General features: G+C 45.5%; 1 protein-coding gene across 1 annotated transcript in view; it reads right to left on the bottom strand.

Moving 5' to 3' along the window:
• The window catches only part of LOC147709469 (bifunctional epoxide hydrolase 2-like), a 179,300-nt gene extending 152,372 nt beyond the window's left edge, over nucleotides 1-26,928 (bottom strand). The window contains exons 1-2 of the mRNA XM_086928033.1: nucleotides 26,857-26,928; nucleotides 4,979-5,018 (exon numbers count right to left, since the gene is read on the bottom strand). The gene's annotated coding sequence lies outside the window, so the exon portion shown is untranslated. The remainder of the gene's footprint in view (nucleotides 1-4,978; nucleotides 5,019-26,856) is intronic.
• Between the last annotated feature and the right edge of the window lie 266 nt (nucleotides 26,929-27,194).

Genomic DNA, 27,194 nt, shown 5'->3' with positions numbered 1-27,194 from the left:
GACATATCACCATCTACCTTTAACCTATGGAATTTCCTGTAGCATATTAGCTAGCTTGTTTTATAGGAGCACTTTGCAGTACTATTATTCAACTGCTGACGTAGTATTTTCTGAACTTCCTATTAGAGGACACTTGAACCGTGTACATATTAAAAGTGACGTGACCCGATATATGGGAGAATATTTTCTGACTATAGGTAACATAGATTTAGATGAAGCAAGACAAGCTAACCTGACCTGTTCTCTACGAGAGCAGGAAAAGATGTTCATAAAGATGGCAGACAGAAGGAGGGAAAAGTTTCAGAAGAAGGCAAATGACGAGAAGGACAGAGTCCCTAGGTGGGCTGAGCACATGGATAACACCTCGGAAGGCGAAGCTAGTCCTGCCTTGTTGCTGGATTTTGAACGAAAGGGGAAACTTTGTATCCACAGGGAAAAGACAGAGTACTATAACAATGTATTCATCGGTTCCAGCGAGTGTGAACATAATTACAAGGTAATTGGAGGTTGGGGTTTCAAAAATGGGTCAGAACCTGTGTTCCCCGGAATATATTATATATGTGGGAACAAGGCTTATTTCAAATTGCCGGATCACTGGTATGGAAGCTGCTACTTTGGCATTGTTTTCCCGAAAATATACCATGTGAGTAATGCAGCTGGAAGCAATGAAGAGACTAATGGCTTAGTGCGTAGTAAACGTGAAAGTGTAGGTGAAATTATAGGTGATATTTTTAGTGCACTGATACCTGGAATGGGGGTAGTTCTGAACACTCATAGAATCTGCAAATTGTCTACAGTAGTGGATCGGTTATCTACTGACACTGCTGCTGGACTCCTGCTGGTCAATACTGAAATGGTTGCGATCAGATCAATGGTTTTACAAAATCATCTTGCCCTTGACACCCTATTAGCAAAAGAGGGCGGAGTCTGTAGAATGCTGAAAGCGCAACATTGTTGCACCTACATTCCTGATAAAAGTATCGAACTAAAACAATATGTGAAAAACATAACTAATTTGGAAAAAGAACTCAAACCATTGGAGGTTGACAGTGCCTGGACGAGACTGACTGGAGGTCTCTCCTCTATAGGTAGTTGGTTTACTAACCCAGGTAGAAGTCTTTTGTGGAAAATACTGATGCCAATAGTTATAATAGGTGTAGTTGTATTGATCATTTTTATCTGCTGCAAATGCCAGAAGTGCAAAAAGAAATATACTGTAAATAAGAGGGGGGTGAAAAGAAATATTGATGATTTATAATTAGAAGAGTTAAAGAGTGAAATTTACAAAAAGGTGAAAAATCACCACTCTCATAGAGAAGCTGCAAGAAAACTCAACGATAAATTTGTTGAAATCCAGATGAGTGATATGGATGAATGAGAAAAGTTGGCATCTGTTTCCTTGCCTAAATCATATAATCATATTAACACTATTGTTCGTCATTTATTGAGTGTTTTTCCAAACACGCGGGTGTCCCCAGGATGCTTGCTTGTATGTCTTTTCTCATACTAACGAAGCTTGCACTAAAATCGGCTGCTTCGCTGTAATTCAGTCTGCGCATGCGTCGGTCATACCCATGTGATGTGACGCACTCGCATTCTGGAGGGAAGTTGTGCTCATGCGCACTGTTGCAAATATGGCCGCTTGTCTCTCACCATGCTCTCCGCTTGCTGCCGCTGCTTTTGCCTATCTGTCTTTCCGCACTAAACAATAATGCTATAGTCATTATAAAATAAGGGTTGGTTAGTATTTTATCATGGTATACAGTGTAATCATTTTATATGTGATATTAATTTGTTCTCGCTTACTTTTCATGTACCGCGTCTTTGTGGGCTGGGGCATACATGAGCGACGCCATGCTGAGGCTCCTCTGAACCCTGTCAGGTGACCGGGGAAAGTCCTAACTGCGCAGAAGCTAAAACCAGCCAGCTGGCTCCTGAAGCCCGATGCGCCTGGGAACCCATCCCGAAGATGCAGTATTGCACCTTGAACTGTCATACACTGTTGCTATATGCTGTAAACTTGTATTGTATTCTGTATTCCTATGCCTGGGAACGTGAACCCGGGGGGCGGGTGTGCAAAATTGAATAATAATGATGAGAAAGCCGAACTCTAGGAGGTGGTAAAGACCGCACCACCTCTCCTGACCAATCATAATATGGGAAACTGTCACTTGCAACATTAGTGGGTGGTCTAAGAGCCCCCAAAACAGTATAACTGCCCTAGTTTAGCTTAGGAAAATTGTCCGACTTGTCCGAGTAGCAGACCTGTCACTGACCCTACGAACTCTATAGGTGCTCAATCTGAAGTGCTGCGGAGCACTCTGTCCATACTTTCCACAAACTCCTAAGGGGTGGAAATAATCCTAAGTGCTGGCGAAGCACTTTTCTGGGGAATTCGAAAACCCAGTCGGGGTTACTGGCGGATTACTTGCAGAAAGGGGTAACGCTGGCGTTGCTTCTGAAGCTGTGGGTGTTGGTCGTACCTTGGTGAGCCCAGTCCTGATCCCAAATCCTGAGGGGTATCCTGTCCTTACTATCCGTGAGCTGTACCTGCTCGCATTCTGGCATTCCTTCCTGAGGGTCCTTGTCCCCGTCCTTCCAACTGACCCGTGGCCAGGGTTAGTCTTCTCTCAGACCTAGGTAAATATTAACCTGTGGGTTTGCGTCTCTCTCTCTCTCTCTCTCTCGTCTTCTCTATATATTTCTTAATAAAGCACTCTTGCCTGTGATATTGCTCTATCACCTTGAGAACGAGTTATATTGCAATTGTTTTAGAATTGTTCCACTTCTCTCCCCTCCCTTAGAAAATTACCAACTGTTATATTGTATTAGTATGTTCCAATTTTTCCCTTACCTTTAGCCTGATTGCGGTGAACTTAGTAAGAATAGTTTAAACACTTAGGTTAAGTACATGTTCTAGGTCCCATCCACATCCTATGTTCTAGTATGATGTTACAGTGACTAGTTTTGTTCTAAAAATTCTTACCCTTTAGTCTTCCCATATACTCAAATGGTCTTAGCATTTATCTATAGCTATTTTATGGTGTTGATTTTGATGTTAGACGCATTATTCTGCCTATCACTTATTGCCTTGTCATATTCTCTCTAAAACTTATATAAAGTTTTAAACATCCTCAGGTGTCTGTGGTCATTTTACAGAATTGTGGAAAGTATTTTACTGATTATAAAGAGTATCTGATGTTAGGCCTGTCTACTATTTTCCCTTATAGCTCCAGGTCCGTCATAAGAATTGTGCCTGTGGTAAGTCAGGTACATGGTATGCAGAGGTGAAACCAAACCTTAATTGCTCATAGCAGCGTGCAGGAGGAGAAATCAAACAGTCCTCTCCTGGTTCACCCAAATTATTAGTGTGATATTTCACGCCAGGGCCCAGTGCGTGTAAAGAATTAGTAACCCAGGTGACCCGGGAGAACTGCGCGCTCTATCACCAGCACGACCCTTAAGATCGGCAGACCTCGAATTGGCCGTGGTGCCGCGCTTTAAGCGAAGTAGGGCCGGTGGACGCTCATTTCGAGTGCGGGCCGCTGCTTTGTGGAACTCCTTACCCCTGGCAATTCGCGCTATGAGCGATTTGCTTTCCTTTCGTCGCGCTGTGAAAACGTTTTTATTCCCTTAGTTGTATGCTTGTGTTGTTTTATTCAGTTGTGTTGTGTAGCTGCCTTGTCGAGGGCCAGGACGCTCCTTAGCTGGAGCATCTGTGCGCCAAATAAAAACCACATAACATAACATAACATAACATAACATAAGCAGAGGATAAAGATCTGTTGACAAGTGTGCCTGTTTTTAGTAACTAGGAGGCACCTCTCTTTCTGGGTAGAAGAGTCTGGACTCCCCCTCTGCATTATAGTGGTGCATGGGTGAAGGGAAAAGGGGTGGGGAGCAGCATGAGGGACAGAGAGAGCCATGCACTCAGCAGAAACAAGCAAGCACAGTGCAAGATCTGTGCTGCCGTGTTGGGTACTACACGTGCACATGGAAGATACTACTCACTGAAACGCAGCCCTGGACACACAGCAGCCAGTCCAAAGGCTACAAACCCTGTGCACTCAAGCACAGCCAACAATCACTCCCAGAGTACTCTAGTCTCCTGAGATCTAATTAGTGCGACTGCGGCCTGACTCCAAGATGGCGGCAGTCTCACATGGGCCGAGAAGGGGATGTGTTGAGATGGTTGATGGTTGTCATGAAAGTGATGCATGAGAGGAGGGAAAAAGGGGGGGGAGCAACAAGAGTGAAGAAGAAAGCCATGCACTTGGCAAAAAGTAAAAAACAAGCAAAGAGCAAGCACTGTGCAAGCAAAAGCTTAAAAAAGTCCCACAAAGTGGATGGATACAGTACTAGGGCCACTGATCAGAGAAACACAAGAGGAACAGGAAGAAATAGTATGCTACAGCCAAAAGAAACAGAGGAAAAGTAAGGGACAGGCACGGAAACCAATGACAAGAAAGGAAGCAAGGGGGCGACATGTAAACCCCTTCTAAGATTTATATTGAATGCAATAGATTCCACAAGCACAGCGCTTTGCAGGTGAAACCTAAAAACAGGTCCATAAAACAAAAAAGGTCCATATAAAAGAACCATCCGCCCCAATGACAAAAAATGTCATCCATGCATTTTGGGGTAAATGTTTTCATAACTATGGTACAGTTCCTCACAACATTCCTAAAACGATAGTTTACTAAATTGTAGACACTGTGCTTAAGTAAAGAGCACCGCACGAATGCACACAAACACATTTTCTTAACTCCTTCCGTATAAATAACATCTTGTTGAATTCACATGCAAATGCTGTCTACCTCTGCATGCAAGACAGCAGCAAGCTCCTTTACTGTGAGTGATTCACTTTTTATTAGCTCCGTTTATGACTTTTCTTCAAAAAAAGAATGCTGTTTTACTCAATGGGCAATCAGTAGTAGGTTTTTACTGCACTCTGAGATAATCGTTAGGATACACTTACCTCTTTTACACACGTTTGTAGTATCAAAATATTTAAATAACTGAAATAAAAAAATAAAAAAATCTTTACAATATAATATACATTATTACAGTTTAAATTACCAAGGCATAAACAGGGCTTTGTTAGTATAACTGAAATTCCTTATCTATAGGCGATACTTGAGCAAATATTTTAGATTGGGGATAGACCGGGACAAGCACACTCCTGAGACACCCCCAAACACCCACTCAATCTCCAGTCTATGAAATACCAGCATTTGTAAGCACAGCTACCTCCGGTGAGGTGTCCCGGCGCTGGGGGCAGTCGGGAACATTAAGGGCCAGATGTAGGAGACCAAATACCGGTCGGTAATGGCCGATTTCGGCCGTTACCGACCGGTATTTGGTGTTTGACATGCAGGGGGGATTGAGATTTACAGAATCAGTAACTTTACCGATTCGGTAAATTTACCGACTCAGTAAAATACCGAATCAGTAAATTTACTGATTCTGTAAATCCAGATGTAGGTGGCACAGTAACAGTGCCACAGGCCCTTAAGAATTCGTTATTTTGCACCCAATACTATTGGTTGGTAAATAACGAATTCCTGTGTACATGCACATCTGTGCCCTAATGGCATGTATGTGTGTCACATGGCACACAAGCCAGAAACAGGGGTGCTACAGGATGTCAAAGTGACACCTTGTCCCCCTTGGCAATTCGGTATTTTTACTGATTCGGTAATTACCGAATCGGTATTTGCTATTAATTCCTATGGGCTTCAAGGCCCATAGGAATCAATGGCAAATACCGATTCAGTAATTACCGAATCGGTAAATACCGAATCCTACCGATTCGGTATTTGATACCGAATGATTACCTACATTAAATTTACCGATTCATGAATACCGAATCGGTAAAATTCGGTATTTATGAATCGGTAAATCTAATTTACCTACATCTAGCCCTAAGAAAGCTGTTGCCCAGAGTCACATGGTGCTGGGCTAACCTGCCGCCAGGGATCGAACCGTGAACCCTGTGGTCCGAAGTCAGGCACCCTGGTCGCTGCGCCACACCTCTTCCATAAATTAGATATATGGGGCCCGATGTAGGTGGCAAATTCCGGTCGGAAACGGCCGAAATCAGCCGTTTCCGACCGGTATTTGGCACTTTGAGATGTAGGGGGCCAGTATTTACCTATTCGGTATATTTAACGAATCGGTAAATTTACAGAATCTGTAAAATACCGAATCGGTATTTTTACCGATTCGGTATCTTCCAGATGTAGGTGGGACTCTTCTGAGTCCCACAGGCCTTTCAGATTCGGTATTTTAACACCCATTCCAATTGGGTGTTAAAATACCGAATCCAGGTGTGCATGCACATGTGTGCATGCACACCTATGCCATGTGACAGACAGACATGCCCTTAGGGCATGTCTGTGTGCCACATGGCACACAAGCCAGTATTGGGGGTGCTAGAGGGTGTCAAAGTGACACCCCCTGCACCCTTGCTGGAATCGGTATTTACTGATTCGGTAAATACCGAATCGGTAATGCCCATTGATTCCTATGGGCTTCAATGCCCATAGGAATCAATGGGCATTACCGATTCGGTATTTACCGAATCGGTAAATACCAATTCCTTCCGATTCGGTAATTTTTAAAATAAAATTACCTACATCTGCCCTTCTCTTTTTTACCACTTCTTAAATACCGATTCGGTATGAATCGGTATTTATGAAGTGGTAAAAAAGATTTACCTACATCGGGCCCATGGTGTCTTGTCTCCCAGCATAAAGAACATATTCACACAGAATCAGGTTCAAGGCAAAACGTTGAGGTTAATGGGAGTGGAGTAGGCTGAAGGAGTAAGAGGACTGGAGTTACTCCAAGGAGAAACCTTTACACCTTCTACTGCATCTGCCTCTCCTGTCTTGTATGAGATATCACCAAAGCATATGTGATGTCACCAGTGAGCACATTCAATATATACTTTGTACTGACATCTGTGAATTGATGCTAGACACCCTGACCAATGCACTGGGATAGCTGTCACATGATCGAGGAATTTCAGTAGTTATTCGGTTTTGTATTGAAATTTTAAGAAAATATGACTTACCTTCGGGAACAATATTTCTGCTGGATATCTTATCTTCCCGAGGATTTCTGACTTTAAAAATTTCCATCCATGCCTCAGAATGGTGCAGAAAAGACTTCCTCCTGCAGCTGCTCCCCAGCATCTTCAAGTGGTTCCATGCAGCCTCAGCCATGACTCTGCCAGGCAGAGATGAATTTAACCATCATGTCAAAAGGACCCGGTGTGCTGACATCTGTTCCAGATACTTTTTTCTCATCCCAGCGAGGCATGAGTGCAGGAACTGAGACAGCATCAATGATGGCCTCAAAACCAGTACAATTGTTATCAACAAAGGATAGTTCCTCAGCCAAGTTGGCACAAGTAGTTGCGCCAAGTGGCTGGAGTTCGTGTTGCTAGTAGATCTGTACTTCGGATCTTAATGCCCTCGCGCACCTGTTAGGGTGTCATGCTTCATCATTGGGCGCTCCTCGTCTGCAATGCCTGGCGGGCCTGGGGATGCTTTTTCGGAGATCTTTTGATCTGAAGATGCCGTAATGATGAATGCAAGTGGGCAGTTTTCTAGTGAGGCTAATGGGTGAAAGGTGACTTTAAAATAGGCTCTGGAACCCAAAAACAATCAATTTAATCAGAGATGGGCCCCAGGACTAGGTAAAAACAGTGGTACTATCTTGTGTGTCCTTAGGTACCAGGATAGCTACTAGTCGAAAGAGGTCGCTAGTGTCATGAGGTCAACATGTTTCATGCCATCTTGTCCCAACCGTTGAGCGGCACTCCGTCAGGACCAAAAAAAACAATGTGCCCCCTGTCGGGGCTAGGTGTACCCTCGCTAGTCAATGAGTATGTACTAGTGTGTGCCAGTACCCCCTGCTGGGGTACCGGTTAGCAATTCCACTTCAATTAGAGGTGTATGGTGCTTCATAGGTGGATTGGAGGGTCCCAACCACATTAAGGGAAATTTGTTTACTGGATCAGACAAAGCCATCATACCTACCGTCCTCCATACAACCTGGATTGCCTCTCCAGATTTCCTAGCGACACGTTCCCCAGCCACTTGGCACAACTACTTATGCCAACTTCATAGAGGAACTACCTCTTTGTTGCTAACAATTGTACTGTTTCCTGGGAGGAGCCGGGGAGTAGGGCCTCATTAAATATAGGCTATTCCATCCCCCATTGATGATTTAAGGCCACAAAACCAGCACATATAAGAGTTTACTGGGGCAGTAAGGAATCTGTAAGACAAAATCCTCTCCTTATCAGAAAAAAACGAAATTAAAAAATGAGTTCCAAAAACTATGAGCCACAAGCTGTAGGGATGGGAAGCAGCACTCCCTGGGCAGTAAGCCCAGGTAGAGTATCAGTTACTGTATGCTTGGGTTATGAGGTAGTAATGTTCAGCCCAGGTATGCTGTGGTGATTGTGTGGCTGTCTGGCAGGTGTCAGCCACCAGAATGCCTCTGGTGAGAGTCACAGAAGCAGCCATGGCCCTAGTGGAGTCGGGACAAATGCGCTCCACAGGGTCTTTCTTTGCTAAGGCAATGCAGATTTTAATACATTGTTTAATCCAACTTGAAATGGTCCCTTTGGTCACCACCGTGAGTTTCTTGGCTCCCACAAAGCTCACAAAGATCTGATCATCCACTCTTTCTTGTCGGGTGCAGTCGATGTACATGGGGTCCGGGGTCAGGTGTCCAGTGGGAGGAAAGATGGAAGGCTGGAAGCTGTATCCAAAAACTGAACCTACTTTCGGCAAGAAGGCTTGACCGGTGCGGAGGAGCAACTTGTTGAGGTACAAAGCTCTGAAAGTTAGAAAAACTGAGTGGGCTGAAGTTCTCTAACCCTAAGAGCTGCAGTTATTACTACCGACAGCAGTAAGAAGAATTGATTTACTGTGCCTTAGTTCAAAAGGGAATTCCAGTAAATTAACACAGAATTCAAATCCCAGTTACATAAACATAGTGGAAGGGAACAAATAAAGTAAATATTTCAGAAGACATGCCACTCTTGGTAATCTAAACAATGATGGGTAGTCAGGGACCCACACAATAGAAAATAGGCTTCCTAAGTAACCATTATCTGTGGCCTCAGCCATCCGCCTATGTTCAAGGGACAGTATGAAATAAAGTATTTCATAAAAGCCTGATATGAAGGGATCCAAGCCTTCTGACTCACGCCACTGCACAAAGCTGATCTAGGGACTTGAATCAATGGAGCCTGTAGCGGGCTTCTGTCAGCCTATAGGACATCGCCAACATCATCCGGGAGACAAAAGGGCTCGCACTGGCATTGTTCTGTCTCCAAAATCCTGCATGGGAGAAGACGCAGTGTCCAAATGCAGAGTACCAACAAACCAGATCTCTTCACGCACAATCTTGCTTGATCAGGATCAACTGTTCCAAATCCTCAGAACTTCTGCAGGAGTCTTGTCTGAGGTGGAATGGGTAGAAACACGTAAAGCAGATCCTGAGACAAGTTGAACATGAAGGTGTTTATAGCTTCACAAAGTTGTCCTTATTCCAGCAGCACAGCAACACATCTGAACCGAAGGTGAGTCCAGTGCAACTGAACTTCCTAAGTTGACAACGTCATGATGGTGCCATGTGTACCTACAATCGCCACTGAAAGTATACATGGCTGATGGAAAGTGTAGGTAAACTTTGAGGGAGTGGTGCATGCCACGCTGTGTGCAAGGATATTATAGTGTTCCCCAGGGAATCATTCAGAGTGAGGACTTCCAAGACCAGAAGATGCATTGAAGTCAGAAACAGAAACCTCAAAATAGTCTCCTGAATATCCATGATCCTCTGAGGATGACAGGCCATCATGTGCTCTATTTCCAGCACTGCACCTATGGGGTAAACCTCTATGTTTGAGGTAGATAGGACTTTTTGCTGAAGATGGCAAAATCCAAGTCATGAAGTAGTGCCATTGTGCACTGATCAATGCCAGGGGCTCCATCTTACCAGCCAATCATTCAGGGAGGTACAGGTTATTCTGAAGGCAAGTGTAAGCAAGATAACAGCAGAAGATAAATAATGGCTGTTCAGGAGACGAATCTGTGGTCACAGGACTGCAAAGGAATGAAGCAGTCTGAAAGCAGAGACCAGGATAGAGACAAAAGAGAAGCAAGAGTACTCAGTGAGGATGTTTGATCAAAGGAAGGTATGTACCGTCATATGGCAAGGGTTCTCCAGGAAGCTTAGGGAAATCCCTTTGGACTGATGGTAACAGATTGTATGAACAAAAGTCCTACAGCAAAGTCATATTTTGGACCTGCTGGTATTGAGAGTATAAATGTGGACCCAGACTGACAATTCGAAGACAGATAAGACTCGAAGGGAGCTGGATGTAACAACTGAAGCCTTTTCATTACCTGATTGGACAGGAGACCAGTCTAGAGGGCACACTGCAAGTAGATACAGAGCTGCAGCTGGCAATAGACCGATTTTCAATAGGGAAAACCAGAATTGAAAGAACAACCAGAATGTAGGATAGACAAAGATCCCAAGTAAAATCCAGACAATTGGAAAGAATAAACAACAGTGACTGAGCACAGGTATTAAGCTAACACAATGTCAGAGAGGTACCGAGAAGTCAGGGAAGAATTCACAACAAGAAAACAATAACAGGACCTCAGAAATCATGAAAAGTAACACAGAGATTGAGAGTGGGCTTATCCGACAGCCAGTGGGATAAAACAATGCCCTGTTGATAAAGGAAAACTTGAACACAGATTAGGAGGATGTAGCCAAAAGGCACTGGGACAACTATTGCCTTGTTGGTACAAGGGACCAACAGAGGAACTCAGAACATGGTTACAGACAAAAGCAACAGATGTAAAGAAGAAAGGAAATGCTGCCAACTCAGCATATACATGGTCAGAAGTCTAAAAGGAAACAAAAACACAGATTCAGGATACTAAGCTAAGAAGGTAAGGCAGAAAAATGAAAAGACTGTGATGTAGGGGGCACTGCACAAGACAGCTTGGTTCTTGGTGCAAAACTAGTGTCTGGAATCAGGATTCTTTGAGGGCTCTCAAAGACAGGATCACCAGTGCCGGCCACTGGAAACGAAAGGTGGCGAGTCTGCACCTCTAAAGGCAGCTGACAGCAAAAAGTCTGAATCCAGATCCAGTCTCCAATCCTTCCTCAAGCTCACGCCCACAAAGGGTGGGACTGATTGCAACAAAAAAAGGTGTGAGCCTGCTGATGCACAATGCTCCTTCCTGAGGGACCGCACCCAGGCGGTTCGACTGGGAGACTTCACGACCACCCCACTTCAAGTCACCTGTGGTGTTCCCCAGGGTTCCTCTCTTTCCCCCTTATTGTTTAACCTCTACATCTTCCCTCTAATCTTCGCACTTCAACAGCTGGAGGTCACAGTGTACAATTATGCGGATGACCTCCAGCTCATCTTTGACCTTTCCTCTTCTCCCTTTTCTGCCTCAAACTTCCAGTCTATTATGATTTTCATCAGGGACTGGATGAACTACAACCATCTCAAGTTGAACCCGGATAAAACCGAGCTGGTTCTCACTGGTGGTTCTTCCAGTCCCTGGAACTCTCTCTTCTGGCCCCCCTCTCTTGGTCCCTCCCCCACCCCTTCCTCCACAGTTAAAACACTGGGTGTTAAAATGAACAACCAACTCACCCTTCACTCACAAATTAGCTCTGTAGTCTCTTCATGTTTCCTCACTCTTCGAACCATCCGCACTGTCTCCCGCTTCTTCTCCCCCCTGGCACTTAAGTTGATCATGTCCGCCCTGGTGATCTCTCGCGGCTGGACTATGCCAATGCCCTTTACAACGGCATCCCGGCATACAGCCTGCGGAAGCTCCAGATGGTCCAGACCAGGCGGCTCGGTTGGTCTATGGTCTCCCACGTTTTCACCATTCCACACCCCTCCTAAGGGAACTCCACTGGCTTCCCGTTAAGGAGCGCTCCCTTTTTAAAACCGGCTGTATGTTTTTCCAGGCCCACCAAGGCACTGCCCCCGCCTTCATTTCCTCTCTGATCAATGAATATGTCCCGATCAGAGAGCTCCGCTCCTCTTCTAAGTCTCTCCTGCAAATCCCACGTTTCAGACGTAAAAAGTGGGGTGGAGCCAATTTCTCAACCTTGGCTCCCGCATTCTGGAACTCTCTCCCCGACCACCTTCGTTCTGCCACTCAATATTCCTCTTTCCGCAAAGACCTTAAAACGTTCCTATTCAAACAGGCTTTCCCTGTGTAACTCGGTCATTCCATGCGCTGTGAAAGGTTCATTCCGCCTTCAGTTGTTGGATCCTCCACTCTAGCGCCAAGAAACCGTACGGTGAACGCTGCGCTCTACAAATGTTTTAAATTCAAATTCAAGTGACAGCAGGTGAAGACTGTCCCCCATCTGTCTGCTTGAGAGAGTGAATGGAGATTCCAGGAAGCAACGGGTGCTCAGAAATGTTTTAGAACATGGCAGAAAGCCATGGAGAGGTAATAACATGTGCTTCAGAGTTTAACTGAATCCATGATGTATCTCCTCTCCATCTCTCAGCCTCAGGTAAGGCATACAAGTACCACAATGCAACAGCAGGCGGGAAGCAATCCCTGAAACATTATCAAGACTGGCTCTGGTTTCTAACAGGATTAGAAATGCCTGGGTATTAAAATAACGGCCTTGTACAGGTCCCAAACTACTTCTCTGCAGCAATAAATTGATGTTTCACTTTCTGAACAATCAGTTATGGTTTTTTTACCGCTCTCCGAGATGATGGTCAGGATACACTCATCTCTTTTATATACGTTCTTCGTGGAGTCTTGGTCACAGAAGACTTTCCCTGAAGCGTCACCTAGTGGCATGATGAGAAGATCCTCCCAGGAAATGCATGGTCCCGTGACCATCTAAATAAAGCCACCACAACTGTTCGCACTTTAATCAAAACATGAGGTGCGGCCATCAGCCCTGATGGCAAGACCACGCACTGATAGTTCTTGGATCCCCTGGTGAACCTTTGGTAGCACTTGTGAACTGAGGGAACTGGCAGATCAAAGTAGACATCCTGGATATCCGGGGACACCAGCCAGTCTCCCACATTCAAGGTCAGCAAGACGTCACTCACAGACAGCACCTTGACCTTGTCCTGCCAAATTAACAGCTTGAGTTTGTCAATATCCAGAATTGAAAGAATAGAATGCATGTTCCTTTCTATCAGAGGCACTTCCTCTGTGTCCCTTTTGTCAGCTAGAAAGGGATCTCAACATCCAGAATCATAGCAAGTGCCGGACAGCACGTTTTGTCAGAAGGAGGACGGTCTGGAGAGAGGGACAGGAACAGGACGCGCTGGGCATAGCCCTTGTGGAACAACAAAAGGAACTAGCAGTTTGTAATTACTGTCATCCAATTGGTGAAAAAATTAGACACCCGACCACTGGAAGATATTGGTGTCCCAACATTTTTTGTATCACTGATGAAACGGCCTGGTCCAGGTCCAGTGCATCCTTCATAGCCTTGCTATTCTTAAAATGTTTCAGCGAAGAAGAGGGGGAAACGATGCTCGCTATCAAAGGGCAGGTCCATCAATGTGGTCTGGACTTCTCTAGGAAATCTAGTTGAATGCGCCAGACAGTGTAGTGTGAAGGCTGTGCCCATGGACTGCGCAACTGTGTCTGCAGAATCCACACCGCAATTCAGGATCTGCTTCAAAGCGCCAAGTCTTTAGCACCAGTTTGGACAATTCCGACAAGCAATAGATATCGTCTGATAGACATGGTATATGCCGTACGATGAGTACGACAGTCTGAATAGCTAACCCTCTGGTGTCTAGCAGTAACTGGCTGCTACATTTCTAAGCAAATATTAGACCGTGGCTCCCAGGAGGGCTTCCGCAGTCTTATATATCACTGTGCTAAGGATGACAATTCCTTCTTTGGAGGACCAGTGGAGTAAGAAGGCAAATTCCTTTCTGGTTATGTATCCAGAAAAATGTCATTTTATAACTCAAGATACAGCGCAGCATTAGAGTAGGAAAGACGAAGCAGGCTTTCAGGTCAGCATATTCTATACAACATTTAAGGGTGTCATGATCAGAGCCAAACAACTTCTCCATCCTAGCAAAATGCTTAGTTGAAGGAAGTGACCCGAATTGGGTCACCCGGGTCACTCGGGACCACCTCTCTGCCTTCCAAGAAATGAAGAGTCGGTGAAACAGTAGAGAATACAAACCAAGTTATGTATCAGTATTGTGCTGCAGCGGAGCCCAATCAGACCAGCCTCATGAGATAGCTGCAGAGGGACTAACTTCAGAACACTTGGTAAAACATAATATGCATTTCCAACACCCCCAAAAGACCCGCCCAGACTGGAATTTTCCAGCTCGGGCACAGACGAACAAAGGACGCACAGAAGGATGAGCTACCACCTGCAGTACGGGTACATGTTAACACATTCTAAAGGTTCTCTTGTTCAAGCTCAACGTTCTCTACTGTGGGAGCAGGGCTATGAGAGAGGAAGGCATGCGAAGGCAGAATAAACAATTCATTAGAGCATTAGGATTCAACCGGAATACGATGAGAAGAAATAACTCGAAGCAGCCTTTTCGCTGAGGCAGACAGTTAATGAGACAGAAGCTTACTTTCGATCATAAGACAAAATGGCGGCTAAAGACAAAATGGTGCCGCAAATGCTAACTTAATTCGCACAATGCTCGAAGGAGGCGGCTAGACGCATTTTCAGTCCAACATAGGTAGAGGTCATTCATCAAAGAAGATTCTGACCTTCTCTTCCAGACATAAGAATAATTTCAGCTGACTTAAAAGTTGGTGCTAATAAGAACTCTGAGCACTGTAATGTACTAGGTTCCAGGGAGGTGTCATGGAAGGCGCAGGATGAACAGAAAATGGTGCCATGGTCCAGACTTTCTTTTTAGGTACCAGAGTGTGTAGAGGTGTGGAGTCAGGAGGTGGCAGGGTGAGAGTCGTCAGAGTGAATAAACAGGGAAGAGCACATCTAGCCTTGGGAGTGCCACAGAGAGCACCAGAGCCATTCTCGAAAAATCCAACATGGTTAAACAGAAGGCCTCAAGCTACGCAAGCTGGTAAGAATAGAGAGAGAAAGCAAGAGAGGGAGACAGTCCTACAAGCTGGTTTTGGAAAACTAAGACTGGATTAAAGGGTCCCAGTGTTTCAAGGAAGAACTATTAAAGTCATCCCCTCCACCTACTGGTGAAGATAAACTACTACATGTCTTGATACAATACGATAGGAATTACAATTTAAGGTAACAGAGTTAATCAGAGGGCATGCCCCCGGTGTACTGCAAACTTTGCTTAGAAGCCGAAGATAAAATGTCAATGCTGCTCCAGAAAAGAGGAGGCCTAGACAAGGAGACCAAAGTAGGTAACAAATCAGTACCCACAAACAACAGGTAAGCAACCTAGAGGACCGAAGGGAACTGAACAGGAGGGAAAAAAACAAAGATGAAGGGATGGAGAAAGCAGAGTTTTAACTGAAGCGAGTACCAAAGAGTCATACCAGTGCTTTTGGAGGACTGCAATATGGGTGAAGGGCATATGAGGTGCACTCTGCTCTATGGCCACAAAGACCTAGCGGACGGCCATGCCCAGAGCCCAGGGCGCACTTGGATGGGGGCGAGGGGGGAGGGAGGTGAAAGCAGTGTTCACTACCCATTGCATATTATACATTGCCAACTCTGCTCTGGGAGCAGGAGAACTGGGTGCAGGGTGTGCCCAGACCCCTCACACTTCACTAACTGTTTGCTCTACCACACAGTAGACTGCGCCACCTTGGTTTGGAGTCAGCGCCAAGAAACCGTAGGTGTACGTGCGCTTTATAAGTTCTATTTTCATTCATTCATTCATTCATTCATGGGGTCTGGGTGCAGGAGAGATCAGCAGAAAGTGACTCCCTGGGTCTCGTGCTTTGCTGTGCATGGCTGACGGCCAGGGTCGTTTCTACCATTAGGCAAGATAGGCGGCAGCCTAGGGCGGCAAAAGGGGGGGGGGGTGTATTTGAAATCAAACAGCGAAAAGATTGAGCAAATTAGGGGAGGGGGTCGCATTTTTCAATTCTCGCCTGGGGCGGCATTTTTTAATTCTCGCCTAGGGCGGGAAAAAACGAGAAACAGCAATGCTGATGGCCATGCTTTGCACCTCTGTCTTGGGCAAGAGTGCCTACCACATTTTGGGGCAGGAGGAGTCACGTTACTAAAGGTTATGTGACCTTCTACGTAATCCCGCCAGACGTTGGCAGCCATCTTGGGTTTGGGACATTCAGACCCCGCCTAGGTACCCTCTGTGCTCAGCTCCAGACTCCAGGGATGAAGAATGCCCCGCAGGTGAAAAGATGCTGTGCACGAGATGTTCTTACCACCAACCTCAGAGGCGGGGAAGATATAAATGGAGACAAAAGTGACGTTTATAAAAAGTTATCATCTGTCCTCTACATCCAACTTGTTTATAAATGTTTTACTACAGCGAAACACGCATACCCTTGGGTGACGTGGACTGTGTGACTGTCATCACAACAAAGTACTCTTGAAACTGTAAGGTGAAAACAAACAAAAACAGCACCGCCACCAACCCAAAAAAATAAACCCACATTGGAACACTTTAATTTCAAATGAAATAAAGCAGCAACAGGTGACGTAGACTCCTGGCGCACCATTAATTTGATGCACTCGTGATTTCCTGATCCCAAAAGCAGCACACATTTAGAGAGCTAATGGGACCGTAATAGAACATGTGGTGACCTTAAAGTAAATACCGAAGCATATGATTCATAATTTGCAACTGTAATGAGCCTCGCATGGAGACGGAAGTTCTTCGTAATTAAACGGCTCGGTCACGGATGGAGTGCGCGGGGCGTCATCACCGGGGGACCTTCTCCTGAGCGGAGGCCGCTCGGCTGGTACCGGCACTGCCCGGGTGTTATTACCGATGAGCCCTGCTGCCGGCCCTCGGGCTAGAATAATAACGCGTAATTATTCATATTAAGAAACACTCCAAAGGGGAGCGAGGCGCCTTCTCCGCTGGGACCTGCCTTCTGGCAATGAACACGGATAATATCATTTCTGGGAGGGAAGACCCAACACCTGTGATTCCATTCAGAATGTTTAATAATTCTTTGTCTATATAGTTTTTTAATATTTTGCTTATGCTTGATAGTTTTCTGAAGCTTCCCTCCCTCGTGTACACTCACTTAAAATACTTACTGGGGTATTTTGTCAAATGCTTCCATAATGAATAAAGTAATAACCATGGAATAGGCTTTAGCCTCATATTAATCACATTAATCCCCCCTGCCCATCTTTAACGGTTGCCTTTGCTGTAGTTGTTTCTTCAACCACAATGTGCACCACAATGTGCTGTTATTAGGCATAGATGGCCACCATTTCTTTTAGGTATGTAAAATAGTACCACCTTCCATGAAGCAAGTCGGAAACCAGATTCCCGGAAACATTCACATTAACAAAGACTGCCAAAGAACAGAAGGCAAAGTGGATTTGCCATACTTGATACCCAAGTTATTCCTCATGCATTCTCCTAACCAGGATAGGGCTGGAGGGGCGCGGCCGATGCAGTTAAGGGCGTGGCATAAAAACATGCCCGCTGAAAATCTGTGCTTAGCATAGTGAGCCACTAAACTGGTATTTTGCTGCTTCTGTGATTGAATCCAGATATACAATGCAACACGTAACTTTACACCTACTACAAGCCAGGGCTATTGGCTTTGTCAAAGGTTGTTAGTTGCATAGAATACATAAGAAACAACTAGTGATTCGTTATGGAATATTGAAAATGCTTCAGTTCTGAAATGTTGAGACTGTCAAACAACTATAACGAGTCTCTTTGGCGTTACCTCAAAGGAAATGAGCTGTGGTATTGCTGCAGAGTTAAGATTTTTTTTTCCCAGAGGGTGAGGGTAAAAATGGAGAGCCCAATAGGAATCCTTCTCAGCACCTGCTTTTTACGTACTGCTGGTGCTGAGCACCAGCAGGACCTGGCCCACTTAAAGCCCTGTTTATCTGCTTGACTTCATCAAATCAAATTCCAATTTGTGCTGGACCCACCTCCCCTTCTTCCTCTGTCGCATGAATCCTGTAGGGACTACTTACATGTATCCTAATGCTTTCTAGACCTAATTCCATGCTTAGGGGTTACTCCTTGTTCCAAAGCAAATTTTTGATTCTAAATCTCTCATAGACAGACCTCCCTACACCTTAGATGCGGAAGTGACTTGGGCAAAGCGTCCCGCTGTTCAGTGACCAGGACGATGCTGTGTTCACAGAGTATCACTGGCACAGGGATGAGTTCCAGTGTATGAAAATGGAATAGGCTTCCCTTGTCCATAATGAGGTAGTACAAACCCAGACATCACTGGTGTCACTAGACCCATCCCCCATCTGTCCCCCCCCCCCCTCCAATTGCTGGTCCCCAAAGCAACTGAAGCTCCTGCGATGTTAAGTACATCCTGGATAAGCAAGAGGTCCTAGCCTGCTTCCCTGAGCTTGAGTAATGTGCGGTGATTCTGCTGCCGTCCCAGAGCCATCGGAAGGAGAGAAGAAGATGGGGTAGGTCATCCATGAGAACCCTCATGACTCGCATTGGAATGACCACGTCTCCAAAACAGGACCCGAAGGGGCTCTACCCCTGTGACCGTGCACACCTACTCAGCGGCGTAGCAAGGGGGGCGGTCTGCCCCAGGTGGCACGAGTTTTGGGGTAAGCGGCATCCTCTCCCCCCACACTCTTACCTAAGGCGGTCACGGGGTGGGAAAAACAGGGACCATTCGAGCGGCAAAAGGTCTAGCCACGCCATTGCACTTACTTGCCATTCTAGAAAAGTTGTGTCGATTGAGTAGCAAAACCAAACAAAGACTATATATGTATGCATGCACATTTGCAAGGGTATTTATATAGAGAGAACCTTGCTGCGGAGCCACAGTGGGCTAGAAGCAGGAGTGAGAACCTAGGGAACAATAGTGAACTTTTACAGAGAGATGTGGGTACCAAGCGGTTAAGGTGATAGTTTTCTGAAAAGCCATCTATCTTCGGTTTGTTCAGAGCTGCACAAGGGTTGGACAATTCCGATGTTGTTCTGGCCACTGGGTGCATAGACCGAGAAGGCACACCTGTTTGTTTCAAGTCGCGAGATGACGTGGCTCCTTGAGTGGTGTTGCCCGCTGGAGGAGGCAAGGTTCTCACAAAGGTTTGCTGGGATGTTGTTTCAAAAGGTTGTAAGTGATACAGATGGTCTTGAAGATGACACAGGCCTTGTGCGGGAGCCACAGAACCTCCTTCAGTTTCATCGAGATGACGTTAAGAGATGAGAAAGACAGGAGTTGATTGCACTAGTCACTAGTGTCTAGACCCAGTTAGCTTCCTTAAAATGCATTCGCCTCACTGCAAAATATGTTGCACTGGCTGTTCTTGCCGCGCTGCATGTTCTACTGATACAGTGTTGAACTGTTGACGATTAACCTCCAAATCCGACCACTACATTTGCAATGAGAGCTGCATCCTTTGGTTACAATTCATGAGCTGAGACGAACACAACAATCGACTCGTACATCAATATCCATGTAGAACTTCTTTAACAAGGCAACCATGCACATTCAATCAATAGCAATTACCTTGATTCCCGGTAAAGGCATAAAGTGGATACACAGTGATGAAAATTAGAGCCCTCTGCTTTGTTGATTTCGAGAATCTCTTTCCACGCACAATGTTTCGACCAAAAATCTGATCAAATCTGGAAAAGGATGTTAAAAATTGCTGAGGGTTTTTTCCCCGCCGAGGTCACTAAGGTCACAGTTTCCCTGCCTTAGTTCTGAGTCGAGAGAAGTTGAAAGGCTCTGCCTTAGTAAGCAATGTCCATACAACACAACAATAAGAGAACTGGAAAAAAACGACACGCGCAAGAGTGACAGGCCTCCATCTGATGTGCCGCCTATGATCCCGCGCAATGTATTCATTAGTGGTGCTGAGTTTGGCCATCAGCGTGGGTGGCGGCTTCTCATCGTGGGCGTCTGCGCGGCAGCCCCTCAGCGTGGGCGTCTGCACGGCGGCCTGACAGATTGTTATCTGGTGTCAGAAGTGGCAGCCACTAAACAGTCTCATTAAAATGCCAGGTCACAAATTGCAGGGCCTGGGCTGGTCTGCCAGATCTCCCCTGGCAGCCTTTATCTCCCATCACACACAAAGAGGACAGTCACTGGGGCCGCTCTTCATCTCTCAAAGTCAATTGGACTGGAGTAATTACTAGCACTGTGTTTACTCGCTTTCCCGCCTCCAGGACAGGCAGGTTTTCAGTGGAGTTACAGATTTCATTCTGTTTCTTCACCTGAGCAACGGCAAGCGATGAGGGACAAAGCATTCATCAAAGTCAAAGAACAGAAAAAATACTGCTTGTGAAGCTTCTGAATGTCCTCCATGAAAACACCAATGGCTCCCTCTCTTTTGCCACATCCCCCTCTTTGAATGCCTTCAATCCACTGCCTTTGTTTCTCACTTTCACACTGGGTTCCCTGAGCATATTAAATAGCAATTAAACACAGCAGAGAGGGACATGATCACAGTACAAAGGGAAGTGATTTAACACTCAATGCAAATTATAAAAAACAAAGCCTGGCCAACCAGTGAGTCAGATAATTGTGCAGGAGGATCAGACGCACACTTGTCCTCTGCCTGGTTTCAATGTTCAACCCCAGGGGGTCAGGTTGTGGCTGATACAGATATCCTTTCACACCCCTTTCAGATTTCTTTCTTACACATAATGACACTCAGTGGATGCATACAGCAGGAGGAACCACATTTTCTTCCAGGAGATTTTCTTTGGCCCTCCTCATCTTGCAGATTTCAGTGATCAACACTGGAAGCAGTGGACTTTGCATAGACAGAGCTAAGGGGCCCATAACCCAAACCTCGCAGCCTCAGTTGCGCTTATGGAGACTGTCTATATTCCATTTGGTGACCGGAAGTGGCTTCAGTAGACATAAAGTGATTGGCAGACGGAGAAAAAAAAACAGGTTCAAGGTTCTTTATTTCCTGCATAGTTACTTAAAACCATTCCAATATTGCCGCATAAAATACAGAATACAAAAATATATATAACATTTTTAACAATATATGTTTGATTTCCTCCTTTTGCACTGACTTATTGTTTTTTAAAAATTATGAGAGGAAATCTTCAAGTTAAAACCAAATGAGACCCATTGTTAGATAAGACTTTGCAGATATAAAATCAAGATAGATTATAAATATGTTATATGTCCTTGTATAACTCGATGCTGTAAATACAGGCTCGTGTTTCTTTGGACCAGCCACAGAATTCTTCTTACCGGAGAAAAAAAACAGAGAATTTGTGGAACTACATATTCAAGCACAAAATTTGGGCAAAATATATATATATATATTTTTAGAGTATGTAAAGAGGCCTTCAGCCAGGTGAGCATAGAAGCCAGAGAGAAACTGAATGATCACCTAATTACGGAGTGTTGTGATACATCTGGCGAGATGATCTACCTTATTGCCTGCCAGCCCTGGCAAATAAGTCAGCAACAGTGATAGGAGAAGAGCTCTCCGCTGTGGGTTGGTAACGCGAGACCGCGGATATGCGCGGCTCCACATGGCACCTTGTATGATGATCAGTCTGGCTGGTTTTCTGAGTGGGAATGGGCATACAGAACTTGAATGATCAGTGCAAACAATAAAAGACGACTCGCTACCTGCAGGAATGGAGAAACGAAGTGAATGTCAAAGAGCATACCTGCTTACCCTATGCAAAAGGATCACATGAAAGGAGCTGTTTAGATGGATGTTTTAGAGATATTATCTGATAAGAGCCAACAATCAAATTAAAGATGAACCATTTGCAGACCTGAATTCTGAGCCTAATAGGGCAAGTGAATTACCTTCTATAATGCCACATCTGGTAGGGACAGGATCTGGTCACAGATTCCTTACCTTTGAATTATCCCCAGGTGCCAGACTAGATCCAGAAAACGTTCCACTGCAGTACCTCTACGCATCGATATGGGACACTGAGCTACTCCGTAACGATTTTGTCCATAGGAAGTGATGTCGACAGAGTCCATATAAGCCCACTCCCAGCACGCTGACGTCATTTTCTTCAGTGACCACTTTCCGTGCTAAAATGCAGAGGAAATATTGTACCCATAAAGAATCTTCTTTTAGTAAAATGGCTGTCCTTGTCTCTTTTTACATTTAAATTAAGAGTGATCAAAAGGGATGTGAGAAAGAAAGGACAAACCAGTTTGCAGAGTGAAGGGGAGGGCGGGTCGGTAAGGAATCTGCAGCTAGATTCTATCTCTACCAGATAAGGTGTCACCGAAGGTAGGTAACTTATCCATCTGATTTAGACATTTAGATTCAGATTCCTTACCTTTGAATTACATACTTAAGCAATACCATCCCCAGAGGTGGGTCTGCGAACTGGTCCAGTAAGAACCACGACCAGGATTAGCCTGTCTCATAGGAGAGAGAGTGTAACCGGCTGCTGGAAAGGTAGGGAAGGAGAGAAGACGCTTGCCAGAGTTATTGCAGAAAACCTGTGTGGAACTGAAATCCGCAAGGATGGGGAAACAATGGGAAAGACACCCACGGCAGAAGAATAAAGAGGAGCTGGAAAGAACACCTCACACAATCAGAGTACCCACAACGGGAACCAGACCATTAGTGGACAGGGGGAAAAGCAAAGGACAATAGCCAATTCCACTGAGGCAAAGCTGCCGGCCATAGAAGCGAGCATCATAGAGAGCACCAACCAATGCCATAAGAAACCATGGCAAACAATAACAACAAGAATTGCAAGAGACCGGCCGTGGTCATAGAAAACACTTCGAAAAAGAAGAGAGCCTTCTCAGTCCATGCAACATAGGACCTTTAAAGAAGGAAGGGTTAGCAACTGCAAAGCAAAGAACAAGTGAAGGCTCTGCAGGACACAGGGAAAACCTCAGCAACGGAAGCAAAAACACATTCCCTCCTAAGAAGAGCAGCAGAACATCAGCATCTATAGAGGCAGTGGACATTGACCGAGATGTGGCAGCGGCGGTCTCGCAAAGCCAGATGGGATCCTATTAAGGAATATAAGGGGTAGAAGATATCACCCTTCCCAGAAAAATGGAAAGCAAATGGATAGAAAGTACACTACTGACTGAATGGTGACAGTCATGCGGCTGAGAGATGACTGATAGAGAAAACAGCAGGTGAAAAACAACCCAGCTAGAACAGAGAAACGAAGACCACTATCAGGGACTGCAAAACGAGCAAGGTGAGCAAAGGCCAACACAGGGGAGGCCTACCCAGATAACCAGGCTCCACCTTAAAAGAAAATATATCAGCCAGAGAAAAGGAGACCTGGCTGAAGCCGCGGGGATAGACCGAGTAATAGGTGTGAGAAGGCCAACACTACAAGCGGAGATTCACAACCAAACGATCTGTATAAGAACTGAACTAACAGATGGAGTGTATAATTGAAACACAGCCAGAAACCCATAGAATACCACAACTATGGAGGTGAAAGAAACGGACAAGGTACATCCACAGCGAACCTTGAGAGAAAGAGGAATGAGAAGAGTCTTTCGTACCCTTGCAGAACAGGAACTACCACAAGGAGGCGCGAAGCCGGATAGAAAGAACATCGCCTAGAGCAGTAGCTGACAATGTACCCCAGGTCAAGAAGTTTGCCTCTTCCCTTGCTTCTGCTAGGAAGGAAGGGCGCCATATAGAGTGCAAGGAAAAGACCCCCAGCTAGGATGGAGATTGCACTTAACAAAGCGGGGGCAGAGCAAGAAGAAACTCCATGCACCATCCTACCAAAGCCGACGAGATGTCCCCTATAAGGGGTACCAAGTGCCAGAAACATATGGAGGATAGCCCTTAGGGCATACCGACAAAGTGTGGAGGACAGGGAACAAGGCAACAGTTCATCTGCACAAGACAAGTAGAATACTCCACACGGAACCTGGAAAGAAAAAAACAAAAGAACACCTTGCATCGACAGATGTGGAAGCCAAAGGGCCATGAAACAATGCGGGCACCAAAGACGAGGAACATAGCCAGCCATTGGCAATTCAGGAAGCAATAAAATATACCTGCAGGACCCAGGAACACAACACCGGGTGCTACTCATAGGAAAGCATTGGGAAAAAAAGGCTAATGGCACAGTTGTAAAACAGCTCACATGTACAGGAAAAACAAGGTGACCTTTCACCGTACAAGCTTAGTACAAGGGGAAAAAAGAGGAGCAGATATAGCAAGCAGAGCTTTTAAGATTTTGCTCCACCCTGACTATCCAGAAAATGGTGTAAAGAGGGGTCAGCATGAGTGGCAAACAGAAGTTGACCATCAAAAGGCATGTCTACCGAGGCGTATTGAACAGCTTTCGAAAATCGCAATGTGCGTAGCCAGGCACGCTGGCGAAGAGCTACTGAAAGAGCCATGGCTCGCTCAACAGAACCTGTGGTATCCATTCCACAACGAATCAGCAATTTAGCAGCCTGACGGCTATCATGGATCAACTCAGCAAGAGTGTTCCGGGTGTCATCCAGGATGGAGGGGAAATGGCGCGAGACCGACTCCCACAACACGTGAGAGAAATAAATCAGAACACAGGTGGTATTAAGGAACCACATTGCGGAACTGGTGTCAGAAAAGATATAACAACCAAGGGCATCTAGACTCTTGGAATCCCTGTCTGGAGAGACGTCAGGCAGGGCGTCGATGTCGGGGGAGGCTGTAGCAGCCTGAACCACAAAGCTGCGCGGAGAAGGCTGTCTGAAGAGGCAGTACGGTGCCTGTGAGCTATAGACCTCCACAGATTCCTTTGAAACGGGTTTAGCCCAGGAGTCCAACAGAATATCAAAATGAACTTCCCTGAAGGGGAGCACGGGCTTAGCCCCCATCGGGCCCTGATGAAACACCCCAATTAGGGATCAATAGCTACCTCCACAGAAGGGAGCTGCTGCTCCAGAAACGCATCAACCCTCCTCAGAAGCTCAGCAAAAGCAGAGCTAGCCAGGTTTAGAAAACAAGCCAGAGGAAGGCGAAGAGTCAAGGCCACTAGCCTCACCAAGGTCAGACACCCAAACTAACTCCGGAGAAGGCCGAGTAGTGTCACTCATGTCATTACAGACTTCACCAAAATACTCGTCCCCCAAGGGGAAAATAGTAGGGGGCTACCCCAAAGATGGAGGAAGGTAGCCTGGAAAGAACTGTTCTGCCGACGTTGCCCCCGATGTCGACCGACGCCGAAGAGGTGACACCTCAGCATCGGTGAGGAGAGACATAGTAGCAGTGGTTGGCGCTGGCGGAACCAACACTGTGACATGTGGGAACCCCAAAGGGGTGTGCACCGGAGCCGATATGGATTCAATCACAGATCCAGAGGGCCTCATTGACACTGAGAGAGTCCTGCCGGCGAGGAGTCAATCAAGGATTCTCCGGCCTCCTTGTAGCTGAGATGCACACCAGAGGGAGGCGGAGAACTAAAAATAGCATGTAGGGAGAGATTGTATTCCCTCATTTGATCCAGAGTCACCTCAGCGCCGGGGAATACCAGAAGACTCGGGGCAGTCTCGCTCTGACTCCGCAACTGCAGGAATCGGAGGCATGTCAAAGACACCGAGTGTATGGAGGGACTTACCAGTCGACAGCGAAGATGAAGGACTTTGAGAGCTGACCCTCAAGTGGTCCTCGGAGGGAGGAAAAGACTGTGACCAATGAGAGACATTTGACCACTGCGCTGCTAACAGCGTCATGAGGCACTCCTGCAACGCCAATGACCGAAGCTGAAGACATGAGCCACACCCTTCCGATTCACAGTGCAAGCCCAGACACCACATGCAAATAGAATGAGGGCCATGGATCGACATCGTAGTCCACAGGACCCCATAAACATCCAGAAAAAGGCACTCAGTGTCGTCGACAAACGTTGAGATAGCCAAAAATGGCCCGAGGTACCGCTCTCCGGATCCGCATGGAAGCGCGGCAAGGAAGACATTGATGTCAGTGTGATGGGGAGGGCTTATATTGACTCTGTCGACATCACTTCCTACAGAAGATGTCGTTACGGAGTTGCTCGACGCCTCCTATAGACAAGCAGAGGTACTGCTGTGGAAAGTTTTCCACATCCAGTCTGGCACCTGGGGATAACTCAAAGGTAAGGAATCTGTGACTAGATGTCTCTATCACATATTCCCTATATCCTATCTTCAGACTTCATGTGAGATTATTGGCCTCAACCCTAAGGCGTTGATCTGCACGCGCAGACACTCTGCCGGATCGAAGAGGTCCTTGCCTGATTGCAGTTTTGAACATAATTTCGAAGTGCGCTTAAGACCTGGCTGTTCGATTGAGTCATCTGAACCATCATGACTCTCAAGCGCCTAGATACCCTCAAACTATATAAATACACTGATTGCTTGATTGATTGATTGAAGGCTTTATTGCTACACTCTATTACTTACTTTCATAAAGTAGTAAAGCGAAAAATATGACTGAGTGCATTGAGAATCAACAGGTCACAAATAAGGTAAGGTACTATTTCCCAGCCTGCAGAAGCAATCTATAGAGTCACATATACTTTTAATAGTAGCACTTGAAATGTATGATCAAGTTCCTTTTTCATTAAAAAACAATTTTCTAAAAACAAAATAAGAAAATATAACTGGGACGATACGAATATTCAAGTTTGGCAAAACAGTTCATAAAAACGTTTTCAAAGCAATTCATATGAATTGTTAATATGAAAAATATTTCAACACAATTGTCAAATGTTTTCTCCTATACCTCATCGTTGGATGCTCGAATACACACTTTAAATGTCCTCGCCAGGTCTTTCTCAAGTTCAGCTTCAGCAACACCCTTTAACAATGAAACAATGTTTGATCAGGTAAAATCATCACAAGGTGAGTTGCACAAAAAAGGCAAGCATTCAACTTACAAAATATATGTGTAAACTATGAAGAGTAATGTGCACACTACGTGTAAAACCAGCACTGGCAAAGCAACTAACCACACAAAAAAACACAAGAATGTGCAACACAACAAAATAGAAAGAACACCTTACACACATCAAGCCCAGCGCAGATAAGTCATACATATGGAATAAAGTGCCCCCGCCATAC

This window comes from Lissotriton vulgaris, chromosome 6, assembly GCF_964263255.1.
Source record: "Lissotriton vulgaris chromosome 6, aLisVul1.2, whole genome shotgun sequence".
Lineage (NCBI taxonomy): Eukaryota > Metazoa > Chordata > Amphibia > Caudata > Salamandridae > Lissotriton > Lissotriton vulgaris.
The sequence above is the reverse complement of the archived record's forward strand: the minus strand, read 5'-3'. Positions and strand labels throughout refer to the sequence as shown.